This window comes from Phalangium opilio, unplaced genomic scaffold (assembly GCF_054372755.1).
Source record: "Phalangium opilio isolate 3A_F unplaced genomic scaffold, DU_Popi_V2 ptg001170l_1, whole genome shotgun sequence".
Classification (NCBI taxonomy): domain Eukaryota; kingdom Metazoa; phylum Arthropoda; class Arachnida; order Opiliones; family Phalangiidae; genus Phalangium; species Phalangium opilio.
The window spans coordinates 8264943-8275951 of record NW_028324255.1 but is presented as its reverse complement, the minus strand read 5'-3'; the positions used below and the strand labels follow the sequence as shown (position 1 = coordinate 8275951).

The 11009-nt window shown below is 35.9% G+C and overlaps 2 long non-coding RNA genes across 11 annotated transcripts; one reads left to right on the top strand and one right to left on the bottom strand.

The window, feature by feature from the left end:
* The first annotated feature begins 6295 nt into the window (after positions 1–6295).
* On the top strand, positions 6296–10762 carry LOC149584697 (uncharacterized). Of its 10 annotated transcripts, XR_016380355.1 has the most exons (5): positions 6900–7362; positions 7417–7498; positions 7655–7760; positions 7839–7938; positions 9262–10762. It is a non-coding gene; the product is annotated as an uncharacterized LOC149584697 (long non-coding RNA). The 10 variants fall into 10 exon arrangements; XR_016380358.1 differs by having other exon boundaries at positions 7417–7496; positions 7576–7938; XR_016380356.1 differs by adding an exon at positions 6296–6893 and having other exon boundaries at positions 7083–7938.
* On the bottom strand, positions 8114–9753 carry LOC149584698 (uncharacterized). Its single transcript, XR_016380360.1, has 2 exons — positions 9616–9753; positions 8114–9451 (listed from the first exon to the last, which is right to left on the bottom strand). It is a non-coding gene; the product is annotated as an uncharacterized LOC149584698 (long non-coding RNA).
* Positions 10763–11009: the final 247 nt, after the last annotated feature.

Genomic DNA, 11009 nt, shown 5'->3' with positions numbered 1-11009 from the left:
TAATAAAATTTATTTTTTTTTCACCAAACCTTTGAATGAGATCCATATTCCATTATCGAAAGTGTTTTAATATCTTAAAAGCCCAAAGCTAGCTTAGTATGGTGTCGTTTTTTTCCATGGGTAACTTTTGTTTAACTTAAGTGTCACAACACTGGCCGTTTACTTTCTGGGAAAAGTCAAAACTCAAGTCGAAGCGTACATATAGGTGACAAAACCAGTGAGCATGAATACATAGGAGTCGGAAAGACCAAAAACGTTACCAGTGCTGTGGCTATCTAAGAGCGTGCCACACATGCGCAATCGGTCCAACGGAGAGAGGAAAAAAAATCAGACAACCACGCTGATCTCTGGTGTGAGCCTCTGTTTACCCTTTTGAATTTCCTTCTCAATGGAGCACGAGACATCTTACTCCTCGGATGTGCGCCGAGGTAGGTGCGCGTGTGAGCCATGTTGGCGCCGGCCGATATAGTTTTCTTGTACCTTCCCCCTTCTATATTTGACTCTACTTTCTATTTGTGCTCAGTGATAAAACGAAAGAGGAGACGTGAATAAAAGTCAATTCGGTAAACAGTGTAGTTCGTCTACTGCAACCAACAGTTAATCAAGAAAAATATAGTACACAGCGATAGGCTCAAATTCTCATCCGATACAATTTCTATGGGATTTAAAAAATCAGTAAGCACTTGATTTAGTTTCCAACCAACGGTTGAAATCAGTTACCAAGAAGATTTTAACTTTTTCATGGAGCCTTTAATTCAATTGTTACGATGGTCTCTCACATAATCTGTACAAAACTGCTTCCAATTAATTGACGTGTGAGTAATTTTAAGTATTAAAGGTGAGTAGTTTAGTATCGTTAAAAACATAGTAAATGAGTGACGTGTGTCGAAAACGGGAAGCTCTCAGATAAGTGGTTCCCGTTTGAGTGGACCTTATAACCGCGGTTCCTTTAATAGCGGTTTCCCGAAAAAGTGATAACTGCTAAGTTTCAGCAGTCCCCTAAATAGTAGTAAAACCGGGATATGAAAACAGTTGTCGTTCAAAGTAGGGATTTTTAAGCTAAAATAATACTAATTTTGGTAAGGTTAGGATGATTTAGGTTAAATTTGTTTATTTGAACCCCAATACCGGTAAGCCTAGGTTACGTTTCTTTAAATGAACTTAAACAGTATCAGTTTAATGAATTTACCCCATAATCTTCCATTTCCCAAGAAACTTCCAAAGATATTTCCCAGGAAAATTCAAAAGATATTTCCCAGGAAAATTCCAAAGATATTTCCCAAGAAAATTCCAAAGATATTTCCCAAGAAAATTCCAAAGATATTTCCCAGGACAATTCCTAAGATATTTCCCAAGAAAATTCCAAAGATTTTGCCAAGAAAATTCCAAAAATATTTCCAAAGAAAAAGAGGCCAATATTCCGCAGTTTCCCAAGAACGCATTGAGGATTTTCAAAGAAATTTCCCAAGGAATTTTCTAAAGAGTTTTAAAGAAATTGTTTGTAAGGGGATCCACCAATGGTTCACCCAGTTGCTCTGTTTCTTCTATGTGAATCAATCGCCTTATATACCCCAAATTTTCAAAAACATTGTTAAAGAGGAATACGCTAGAATTCCGATGTCAACAATAGCCATGTTTAAAGGGAATTTAGGACTAACCATTCTTAAAGGGACATATCTAGAATTAAGGTAAATTAGTGACGATTGAAATAATTAATATAAATTATATTTAATTAATTAGTTATTTATTTATGAAAAACTTCTTAATTGCGTCTCGACTCGGAGAGGTTTATTTTGTTTTTCCAACTTGTCATTTATTCCTAAAATAAGTTAAACTTCATTTTATTGTAATAGGACTGTCCATGAATTCCTTTTACCGGAGGGAAGAAAACGTTCATTTCTGCTTCCCCGGCAACATCTAAAGACCTATTCCACTTAGGTTAATTATTATTAAATATTAAAGGTAGTTTGGTATTTAGAGTAACGTCTCACAATTATTGAGGTAATATCACAAGTTTATAATGCCTCTAAGTAGAGAAATGGCTGCTACTTCTATGCCAATAGTGTTTGTCTGGCTCCCTTTAATGAAACCCTATACTCTCTCCGTATCATTTATCACCTCAACTTCAATACAAAATTGTACTGCCTAGCCTAGCGTTTCTTTTATCCCTTTTAGAATGTTTCAGGACTGAAACCGCCTCTATCTCACGAGAGAGAGAGGGATTTGGGGTTGCTTAAGTAAAATTCGTTCCCCCCAATACCTGCCTATACGAAACGTAAAAATATCCTTTATTCCATTGATGATAAATGATGACCCATTTAGTAATCGTCTCGACCGCTTGGTGGCTGCACCGCAACAGAAATTTCCAAATTTTCTCTCTTCGGATCTTAGCGCTATACGAGTTCTGACGTCACAGTAGCCTGCGGAAGGTGCCCAGTTGTGACCCGTAGTTGTGTATTTAGAGGCATGATAAACTTATGGTAATATTAATCGCAACGATTTAAGTTGTTTTGAGAAAATACAGCCCATCTTTACTACACTCGTGGTGACCCCTTATTTTTATAACTAACAATGTTAAATCTCGCGTGCAGAAGCACATTATACGCATTAATAGACTTTGAAACATTGTTCTAACAAAGTTTGGGAAACTAACACACAACACACATTAAGTGAGCGTACGAGTCGCCCAGAAAGAAAGCCTTGGCAAACCTACAGTGTGGACGAGATCAGACCAATAACTTCCTTTGTCGACAACCCCCAATACTGACAACGGATGACGTCACTATACTAAATTAAAGCCCCCTAATACAGGGTATAAATAAATACGTTTTGAACTTCAGATTTTATTGTATGCAAATGAGAAGGTGCAAAAGGAATATTGGAGAATATGCCCGAAGGAATCAAAATGTTTTAAAGATAAGTCCCACTTTTAACGTACATTACTGAACCCAACAAAATCCTCACTGGTTAAAACACCATTACCATGAAATTCGATTGAGGATAAAGGTTTGGCTTTGCGTTTATGGAAACAGAATTATCGGACCCTTCTTCTTCGATGAGATCATAACTAAAGACACTTACATGGACTTCCTGCGTCATGAGTTTACTAATGCCATAGACGATTTGCCGTTAAAAGTGATTCGGAACCTGTGGTTCCAGCAGGATGGAGAACCACCACAATGGACGGTCTATATTCGTCAGTGGTTGAAAGACCATCTTCCTAACCGTTGGATTGGTAGAGGTGGACCAAATCCGTGGCCAGCAAGATCTCCTGAAATTACCCCACTTGATTTCTTCATATGGGGTCAAGTATACGAAACAGGGCCAATAACTAGAGAAGACTTCAGAGATTACATTCGAGCCACAATAAAGGGAATCATTCCTCAAATGCTTGCAAATGTATTGCAAGACCACCACGATGGTAGACACATCAAACATTAACGTTGAGGTGTTTACTAAGTATATTGGAGGTTGTAGTTAGAGGACTACGTTTTAAGGCTAATCGTAGGACTTTGCTTTAAAACATTTCGTTGCATTCAGGCATATCCCCAATATTATTTTTGTACCTTCTCATTTGCATACATTAAAATCTGCAATTCAAAACGAATTTATTTACCACCTGTATTTGGGGTCTATAATTTAGTATAGTGACGTCACATTTGGCACTTATGGGTATTGTCCACAAATAGCGGTGTTGTTCTGATCTCGTCCACACTGTATATTTACGAGGCAATTTTGAAAACTATAGCAATGTAGAAAAACATACATTAGCAAACAACGCTAGAGTAAGGTTGACAGCTGGTATTCGTTGAAGTTGAGCCTCTGTATCTCATAAGTTTATAAGATATGACTTCGTAATGCTAAGAACTTACTGAGAGCTAATTCGAGAACGACAAGCGAGAATTGACTACACTCGGTTTAGCAGTCCATCTGTCCATTTAGTGGTATACTCCTATTGGATAGAATCCCGTTCGAGGGGTCTGACATCGGCCAAAATCCCGTACACTTACCCCGAAATCACTTTGAAAATCCTAAAATCCCGTTGAAAATCCTGAAATCAGGTTGAAAATTCTAAAATCCCCTTTAAAATTCTAAAATCTGAAAATCCAAGTGAAAATCCTAAAATCCCTTTCAAAATCCCAAAATCCAAGTTAAAATCCTAAAATCCCTTTTAAAATCCCAAAATCCAAGTTAAAATCCTAAAATCCCTTTTAAAATCCCAAAATCCAAGTTAAAATCCTAAAATCCCTTTCAAAATCCCAAAATCCAAGCGAAAATCCTAAAATCCCTTTCAAATTCCCAAAATAGCGCTCAAAATCAATTCGGAGACTAATTTATTATTTCGGACACTAGGGGGGGGGGGGTCACTGGACCGACGGACTAGTTTAAAAAATATATACTTATTTCCCAGACTGCTCACAACCCGAGCTGGTAGGAGTTCGCCTTACAATTTTCGTATCCTCCCCCATTATCCTTTATCCCCTTATTCTTCCATAATCTACACATGCGCAAATCACTCGACAACAAGCTTGATAGTTCACGCTTTCCCACGGTGCGTGGGAACTGAGTGTTTAGATGATTCAAAGTCTTTTCAAAACAGAAATTTCCCAATTTTTTGTTGACTGCGCGTAACTTCGGCGTGTCTTATAGTTAATTTTGGCTAAACTGTACATTTAGAAAGAGTTATGTCATCTTCGGCGGATAGCGAGTTATGTTCAGTTGAGGATGAAGTAAAACAAAAACTTCCAAAAGAGTTATTTCGATGCTTGGTGAACACGGGATACAAAACTTTAAGTTCAGTATCAAAATTGGCTGATGTGTCTGAAATTGACAACCTGGAAAAATACGTGTCCAAAAATCACGACATTTTTGAAGATGAACTGGAATTAAAGTTGGATTCTATGTACGGAAGGTACTATAAAAAACCGGAGAAATTCAAGTTTTTACCTGGAGATAAACATACTTTACAAGCGTTTGGTGAAGCTGCTAAAACTAAACTTGCTTCCAAACAAGCTCATCAATATACAATGCTGAACCTGAATAGGAAAATCCCAAACCGAGTCCCAAAAGATACCTGTAGTAGAAAAAGGAAAATCGTTAATGTAGTCGACGTCGACCTGACTCATAGTTGTCCGCCGACAAAAACAAATAAGCTCCCAGAAGACCTAACCAAAGAAATTCAACAAGACGTCACTGTAATTCGCAAGCAAATCAAGCGATACTTATCCAATGAAGCTGAAGCGCAAAATCTTCCGGTCGAGTTAAAAGAATTTGTGGATTACGAAATAGTTACTAAAAAATCAACATTAAAGAAAGTTGACGAATGCGTCAGGCCAAGTGGTAACTTAAATCAAGTTGCTGACATAGAGTACAAAGTTCTGTGCTTAAGATGTGGTAGTAAATGTTTAGTTGTTAGGACGCCATCCGGTGGGTTCAGTGCCTCTAACTTCTATAAGCATACGAAGTTGTGCTTGCTGTCTCGTAAAAGATCCAAAAATACGAAGCAAACTACTATTCAATTTGGACCCTCTACTCAGGGCAAAGATCCTAAGGAATCAACCTCCAATCAATTATTATCGGCTAATGAAGATGGGTCTTTGTCTCGAAACTCAGAAGCACAGAAAGATCCTGCTGTAACCATGGAAAAGATGGGGAATAATGATTTGGAAGCGGATTTTTAGTATGCCCCTCTTTGTCTGGGTCTTCGAAGGGGGGTAACACAAGTTGTAACTCTACAGTAACGCGCTTACACCATCCCAAATACACTAATTACAATTACTCTAGAAATGAAAGAACTCGAAGAAAATTATCGAAGGTAGATTTTTCAAGCCAAACAATTGATAGATTTTACCCAATTTTGAACAAAATGGACCTTCTTATAAAAGAAAATCAAGAGTTGAAAAATGTTATTGCTTCAAATTTGAATTCCCTCGGCGAAGTCACCTCAAAGAAAACAACTATCATTACTAATTCTACATCTGATATGTGTTCTATACTGAAAAATATGTGGATAAATGCAACAACCAAAACTAGAACATATTCGGAGACCATTAAAAAATTTAGCATATCACTTTTTATTATTTCTGGTCCTGCCGCTTATTCTCTTTTGTCTGTAAACCTACCCATGGCTATACCATCCTTACGTCAAGTTCGACGTTACCTGACTGAAGAACGAAAACCCATAACAGAAGGATTTATTAGAGTTGACGAATTGAACGCTCACATTTCACTTTACAATGTCCCGCACAAACACGTTGCTATTAGCGAAGATGCAACGCGCATACTACAGAGAATTCTACAGGGCCGGTAGGCCCTTGTAGATATGACATGACACCCTTCCGTAATGTTAAACAAAAAGTCACACCTTTTAGGGTTAGCGTCCCATAGAAAAAGCATTAAAAAAAATTCGGTTTTTTAAGGAAATTGAGACAGGCCATACGGAAAAACTATAGCGAAGTTAGTTTTAGGAATGCTTCTAAATTAACAAGCATTTCTTAAATGAGAAACTTACGTGTTTCGATTTTTAATTAATGAATTCTAATTTTTGTAATTTAACTAATTAAGATAGTACGTCAAAAATTTACTTTTGGGTCAGAAGTCAGCCTAACCTCCTAGCGCGTTTAAACTTATTTCCCCATTTTCGTTCTCATTGATAACTAGAACGGCCTAGCTTTTTGCGTGCTAACAAGTTACGTTGATAAATTTCAAACGTTTGCTTTTATGTGGAAAATTCCTAATTTCATAACAGACGACAGTAAGGCAACTAAAATTAATTACTTTGGTATTTCATCCGAGCTTGAACACCTTTATTTGGATTTGCTAATTATCTATAACACCCTTAAGAACAAATACTTTGTTATCAGGTCGAATTTTCATCTAAAAAATTAATTCAGGTAAATAATTACAGTTAATAGAGGTTTTTATATCTTTTGAAGTAAGTTTTTCGACGTTCTTTACGGCCAAGGCTTAGGTTGTATTTTAGTTAGTCTATGAAATTATAGTCTTTATAGTGTCTGTCCTCTTCAAAGATTATTAAAAAGGCTTATTTCCAGCTCTCATTTGTTTTGGAATTCTTTATATAGTCTGCTCCGTTTTATGCTAGAAACATTTCCTAACCAGGCTAACCCCAGGTTTTTTTTTTACTGTATTTACCATGTGCGCTTCCAATTTGAAGTAAAAAATGGCATATTTATTCAAATTATTAAGGTGTTGAAATAAAGATAGTGCTTTTCACCCTTTGAAAAGATCGAGAACTTCAAAATACTACTGGAAATGACAAAAAGTTCAATGTGTTTTCCTTACGGCAGTTTTAAGAGTCGTCGTGTTTACGTTAGCGCAGTTAATTCAACATTCTCATTTGAGGTATACAAGGTTTCATTATTTGTTAATCTCACTAAAATGCTACTAATTGTGAAGGTGTGTGATATAATTCCTGAAACTCAACCAACGTAGAGGACCAGATCATTCATTAAAACAATTTCTATACTATTGAACCAGTGTATGTTATGTTACGTTAATCATTTTAAAAACCATTTGTTACCAACAGTGGATTTTGTTAATTCATAAATATAACAGTGGTGCTGGTTAATCCAGGAGGACAGCGTCGTTATGTAATTTAATTAGTCAAATAATTTCCATGTTTACATCTGCGCAGATTTTTCAAACGTAACCACGTCAGCAACGGAGGGTTACGTTGTTCGTTATCTCCACAGTTCACATTGCCGTTTGTTTATTTGACTAAATTGCTATGAATTGTTTAGGTATTGAATTTAATTACTGGTATTCAAGTCAAAGTTGCCAAACTATAGAATCACATCATTCATTAACATATGTTATAGATGATCTTTATGTTACCGAAAATTTAGCACGGGGTGTGATAAAAATTGAACGCAATGTGTTGGCAAGAATGAAAAAACTCTTTTGAACTTTACTATAAAGGTAATTTGAAACTCATTTTATAAGCTAAATCAACACAGCCAAACCTCAATCCTTCATAAATTTAAACTTAATTAAGTATAATTAGCGTGAATTTAAAGATGAATTGTACATATTTTGGATGAGAACTCGAGTAACTTAAGATTTAAACTGAACAAGCTGTTAGTATAGCCCCATGTTTTCTATCTCATACTTGTTTAATTTAAATTATCTTTAAAGTACATTAATAGGCGCGAAATTCGAAAGTGTAGGGTAAAATAAGATTCAAAAGCTCCACTAAAAATTGCAATTAACGTGAAGTATATATTGAAAGTCATTTTATAACCTAAATGTACACTGCCGAAACACAATCCTACGTTAATTGGCACTCAATTAAATATAATTAACGTGAAATTAAACCAAATATATTCATTTTTTGGATAAAAACTCAAATAACTTTTAATCTTTTTTAAAACTACCCAAGCCATTGGTAAATCCCAATGTTTTCTATTTCACTTTTAAGTTAATTTAAACTATCTTGAAAGTACATTAATTGGCGCGAAATTCAAAAGTTTTGGGTAAAATAGTGACTGGCAAAAATGTTAAACTTCACTAAACGTTCCAATTAGGGTAAAAAATGCCAATAAATTATACTTTTAAGCTTAATCCACTCTCCCGAACCGCGCTCAAATTAAGATTAAAACATCACAAGTTTTTCGCACAGCCACAGATGTTTCCTATTTCACTTTCAAATTAATTTAATTCATCATTAAAATACATCGAAAGGTCTTACATATTTTAGGGTAATTGCAATTAAAGTTAATATTCTATCGAAACTTGTATCCACACTAGATAAACCGTTAAGTTAAACTTAATCAAGTATAATTAAATCAACCCAAAACATGAATGTTTTTGGGAAATTCATGGATACCTTATAATTAAACTAACAAATTATAATTAAAACTACACTTATCTTACACTCAGCCTCCATTTTCCTGTTTAATTCTTACACGTAAATAAATTGTCTTTTAAAAGCATTTTTCCCATATTGAAAAGAGAGCCATTGAAAAGGAGCGAAACTTAAAGGTTTGGGCGGGATGTTACAGTATTTGTGCCTTTTTAACAAGAGTATTGTTACAATTTTAACACTACCAGACTTAGAAATAGCACACGTCCACTGGTCCAAAACCAGTTTATTAATTGCTTGGACCAGTTTTTTAATTGAAAAAATTAATAATTAAGTTTTTTGATGGGAATTGAGGCGGGACCAGTTTAAAAATTCAAGCTTTCTTCCAATTTCTACTCTTAACTTTTCTCTTTCAAACACAATAAACCGTATCACTCTAGAGTTTAGACCCAAATGAAGGGCTTGCCAAGTGGTACCAGGTTTTGGTAGTGGTATTAAGTTAGATTTAAAACTATACGGCAGTCGGCAGTCTCGGCACGATTGGAATTTTGAAGTCTCGCAGAGTCAATTTAGTCAAACCTATCATTTATGGTCAAACTACCTTGAACCTTCTCGCAAGTGGGCTAGCGCCTATATATATCAACAAAAAACTTTACAATGGGACCAGTAGAAAGAATATTATGGTAAGAGTCACTGGTCCTAAGGACCAGTTTATTTTTTATAGACGTTAGGGGTCACTAATCCTGAGGACCAGTTTATAAGACCACGTATTTCTAAGCCTTAACAATACAGACCTTGTATTTCTAATGGGACCGGCAATACCGCAACACTGAGCCGAAAAACCAGGATGGTAATTGGTTGGGCCTATCGGGTGAGGGCATTGGAGCACCAAAAACATACCGCGGTGTCACGTGTCGAAAGTCAAAGCAACCTTCACCACTATAAACCCCATGACCCGCTCAATCTGGCAATCTTTGAAAACTTTGAGGTACTTCCGGTCCCTTTTGATATACAGGGTCTTCAGTGTAGCAGCTAAGTAGTAGAATTATAGTAGTTAGTTTCGTTTCCTAGCAAAATGCCAACCTATTCCAACCAGGACAAATTGGACAAGATGTTTATTTTGGGTGAAGGTCGCAGTAACGTTCAACTAAAGGCAGTGCTTTATGCCGAACTGTTTCCACACCGACAACATCCGGTGCGAAGCACCTTTGCCGACATTGGCGAGCACCTTCGTGATTTCGGTAGTGCAAGATCGTGAATGTAGAAGAGACTGTATAGTCTGTAATGAGGATAGAGATTTTGACATCGTAGCACGTTTTGAAGCCAATTCATGCTAATAAGTAATAATAGAGCGGTGGAACAAGAAGTTGCACTATGCCTTTCTACTGTTTGTGCCAGTTTACAATGGCATCACTACCGGCATTATCATACCCCTTACATCATGCCTTAACGGACGAGGATTACCTAAGACGGCAATACCATTAGTCTTACCAGGCGTCATGAATTTACTGCTTGCAAATGTATTGCAAGACATGGACAGTCGTCTGCCTCAACCACAATGGTAGAAACGTCGAATATTTTCGTTGATGTGTTTACCAAACAGTTAAGAAGTTTTAATTTGAGGCCCACGTTCTAAGACCAATCGTAGGACTGTGCTTTAAAATATTTTGTTGTGTTCAGGCATATTCTCCAGTATTCTTTTTGTAACTTGTCACTAGCATATAATAATCATGAATTCCAGACATTTATTTACACGCTGTATAATTTAGTATGACATCAGCCGTTGGCAGTATTGGGGGTTGTACATAAAGGAAGGTGTTGGTCTGATCTCGACCACACTGTATATGTATAGAGTGTACGATACAAATAAACATTTTTATTCTATATTTTAAATATTGTAATTTTTAAACTTTATCTTAAATAAAGTACAAATTATATGCTTATCGAAATCTATGTTTTTTATATAAGTTAAATGTAATTAACGATACATAAGTTCTTCTTTCAACCCAAAATGTATGACGGTAGAGCTAACATAATTATTCAAAATTTAATTACATTAAGACTGAAGTGACAGATATTATAAAAAAACGTCTTGGTTTGGACCAAGGCCGAAAAAACAAACGATATGTGTGAGGTTTATCAATTGGCTGAAGTTTCAGATATTGCAATTTTCTTTAGTTATTTTTAT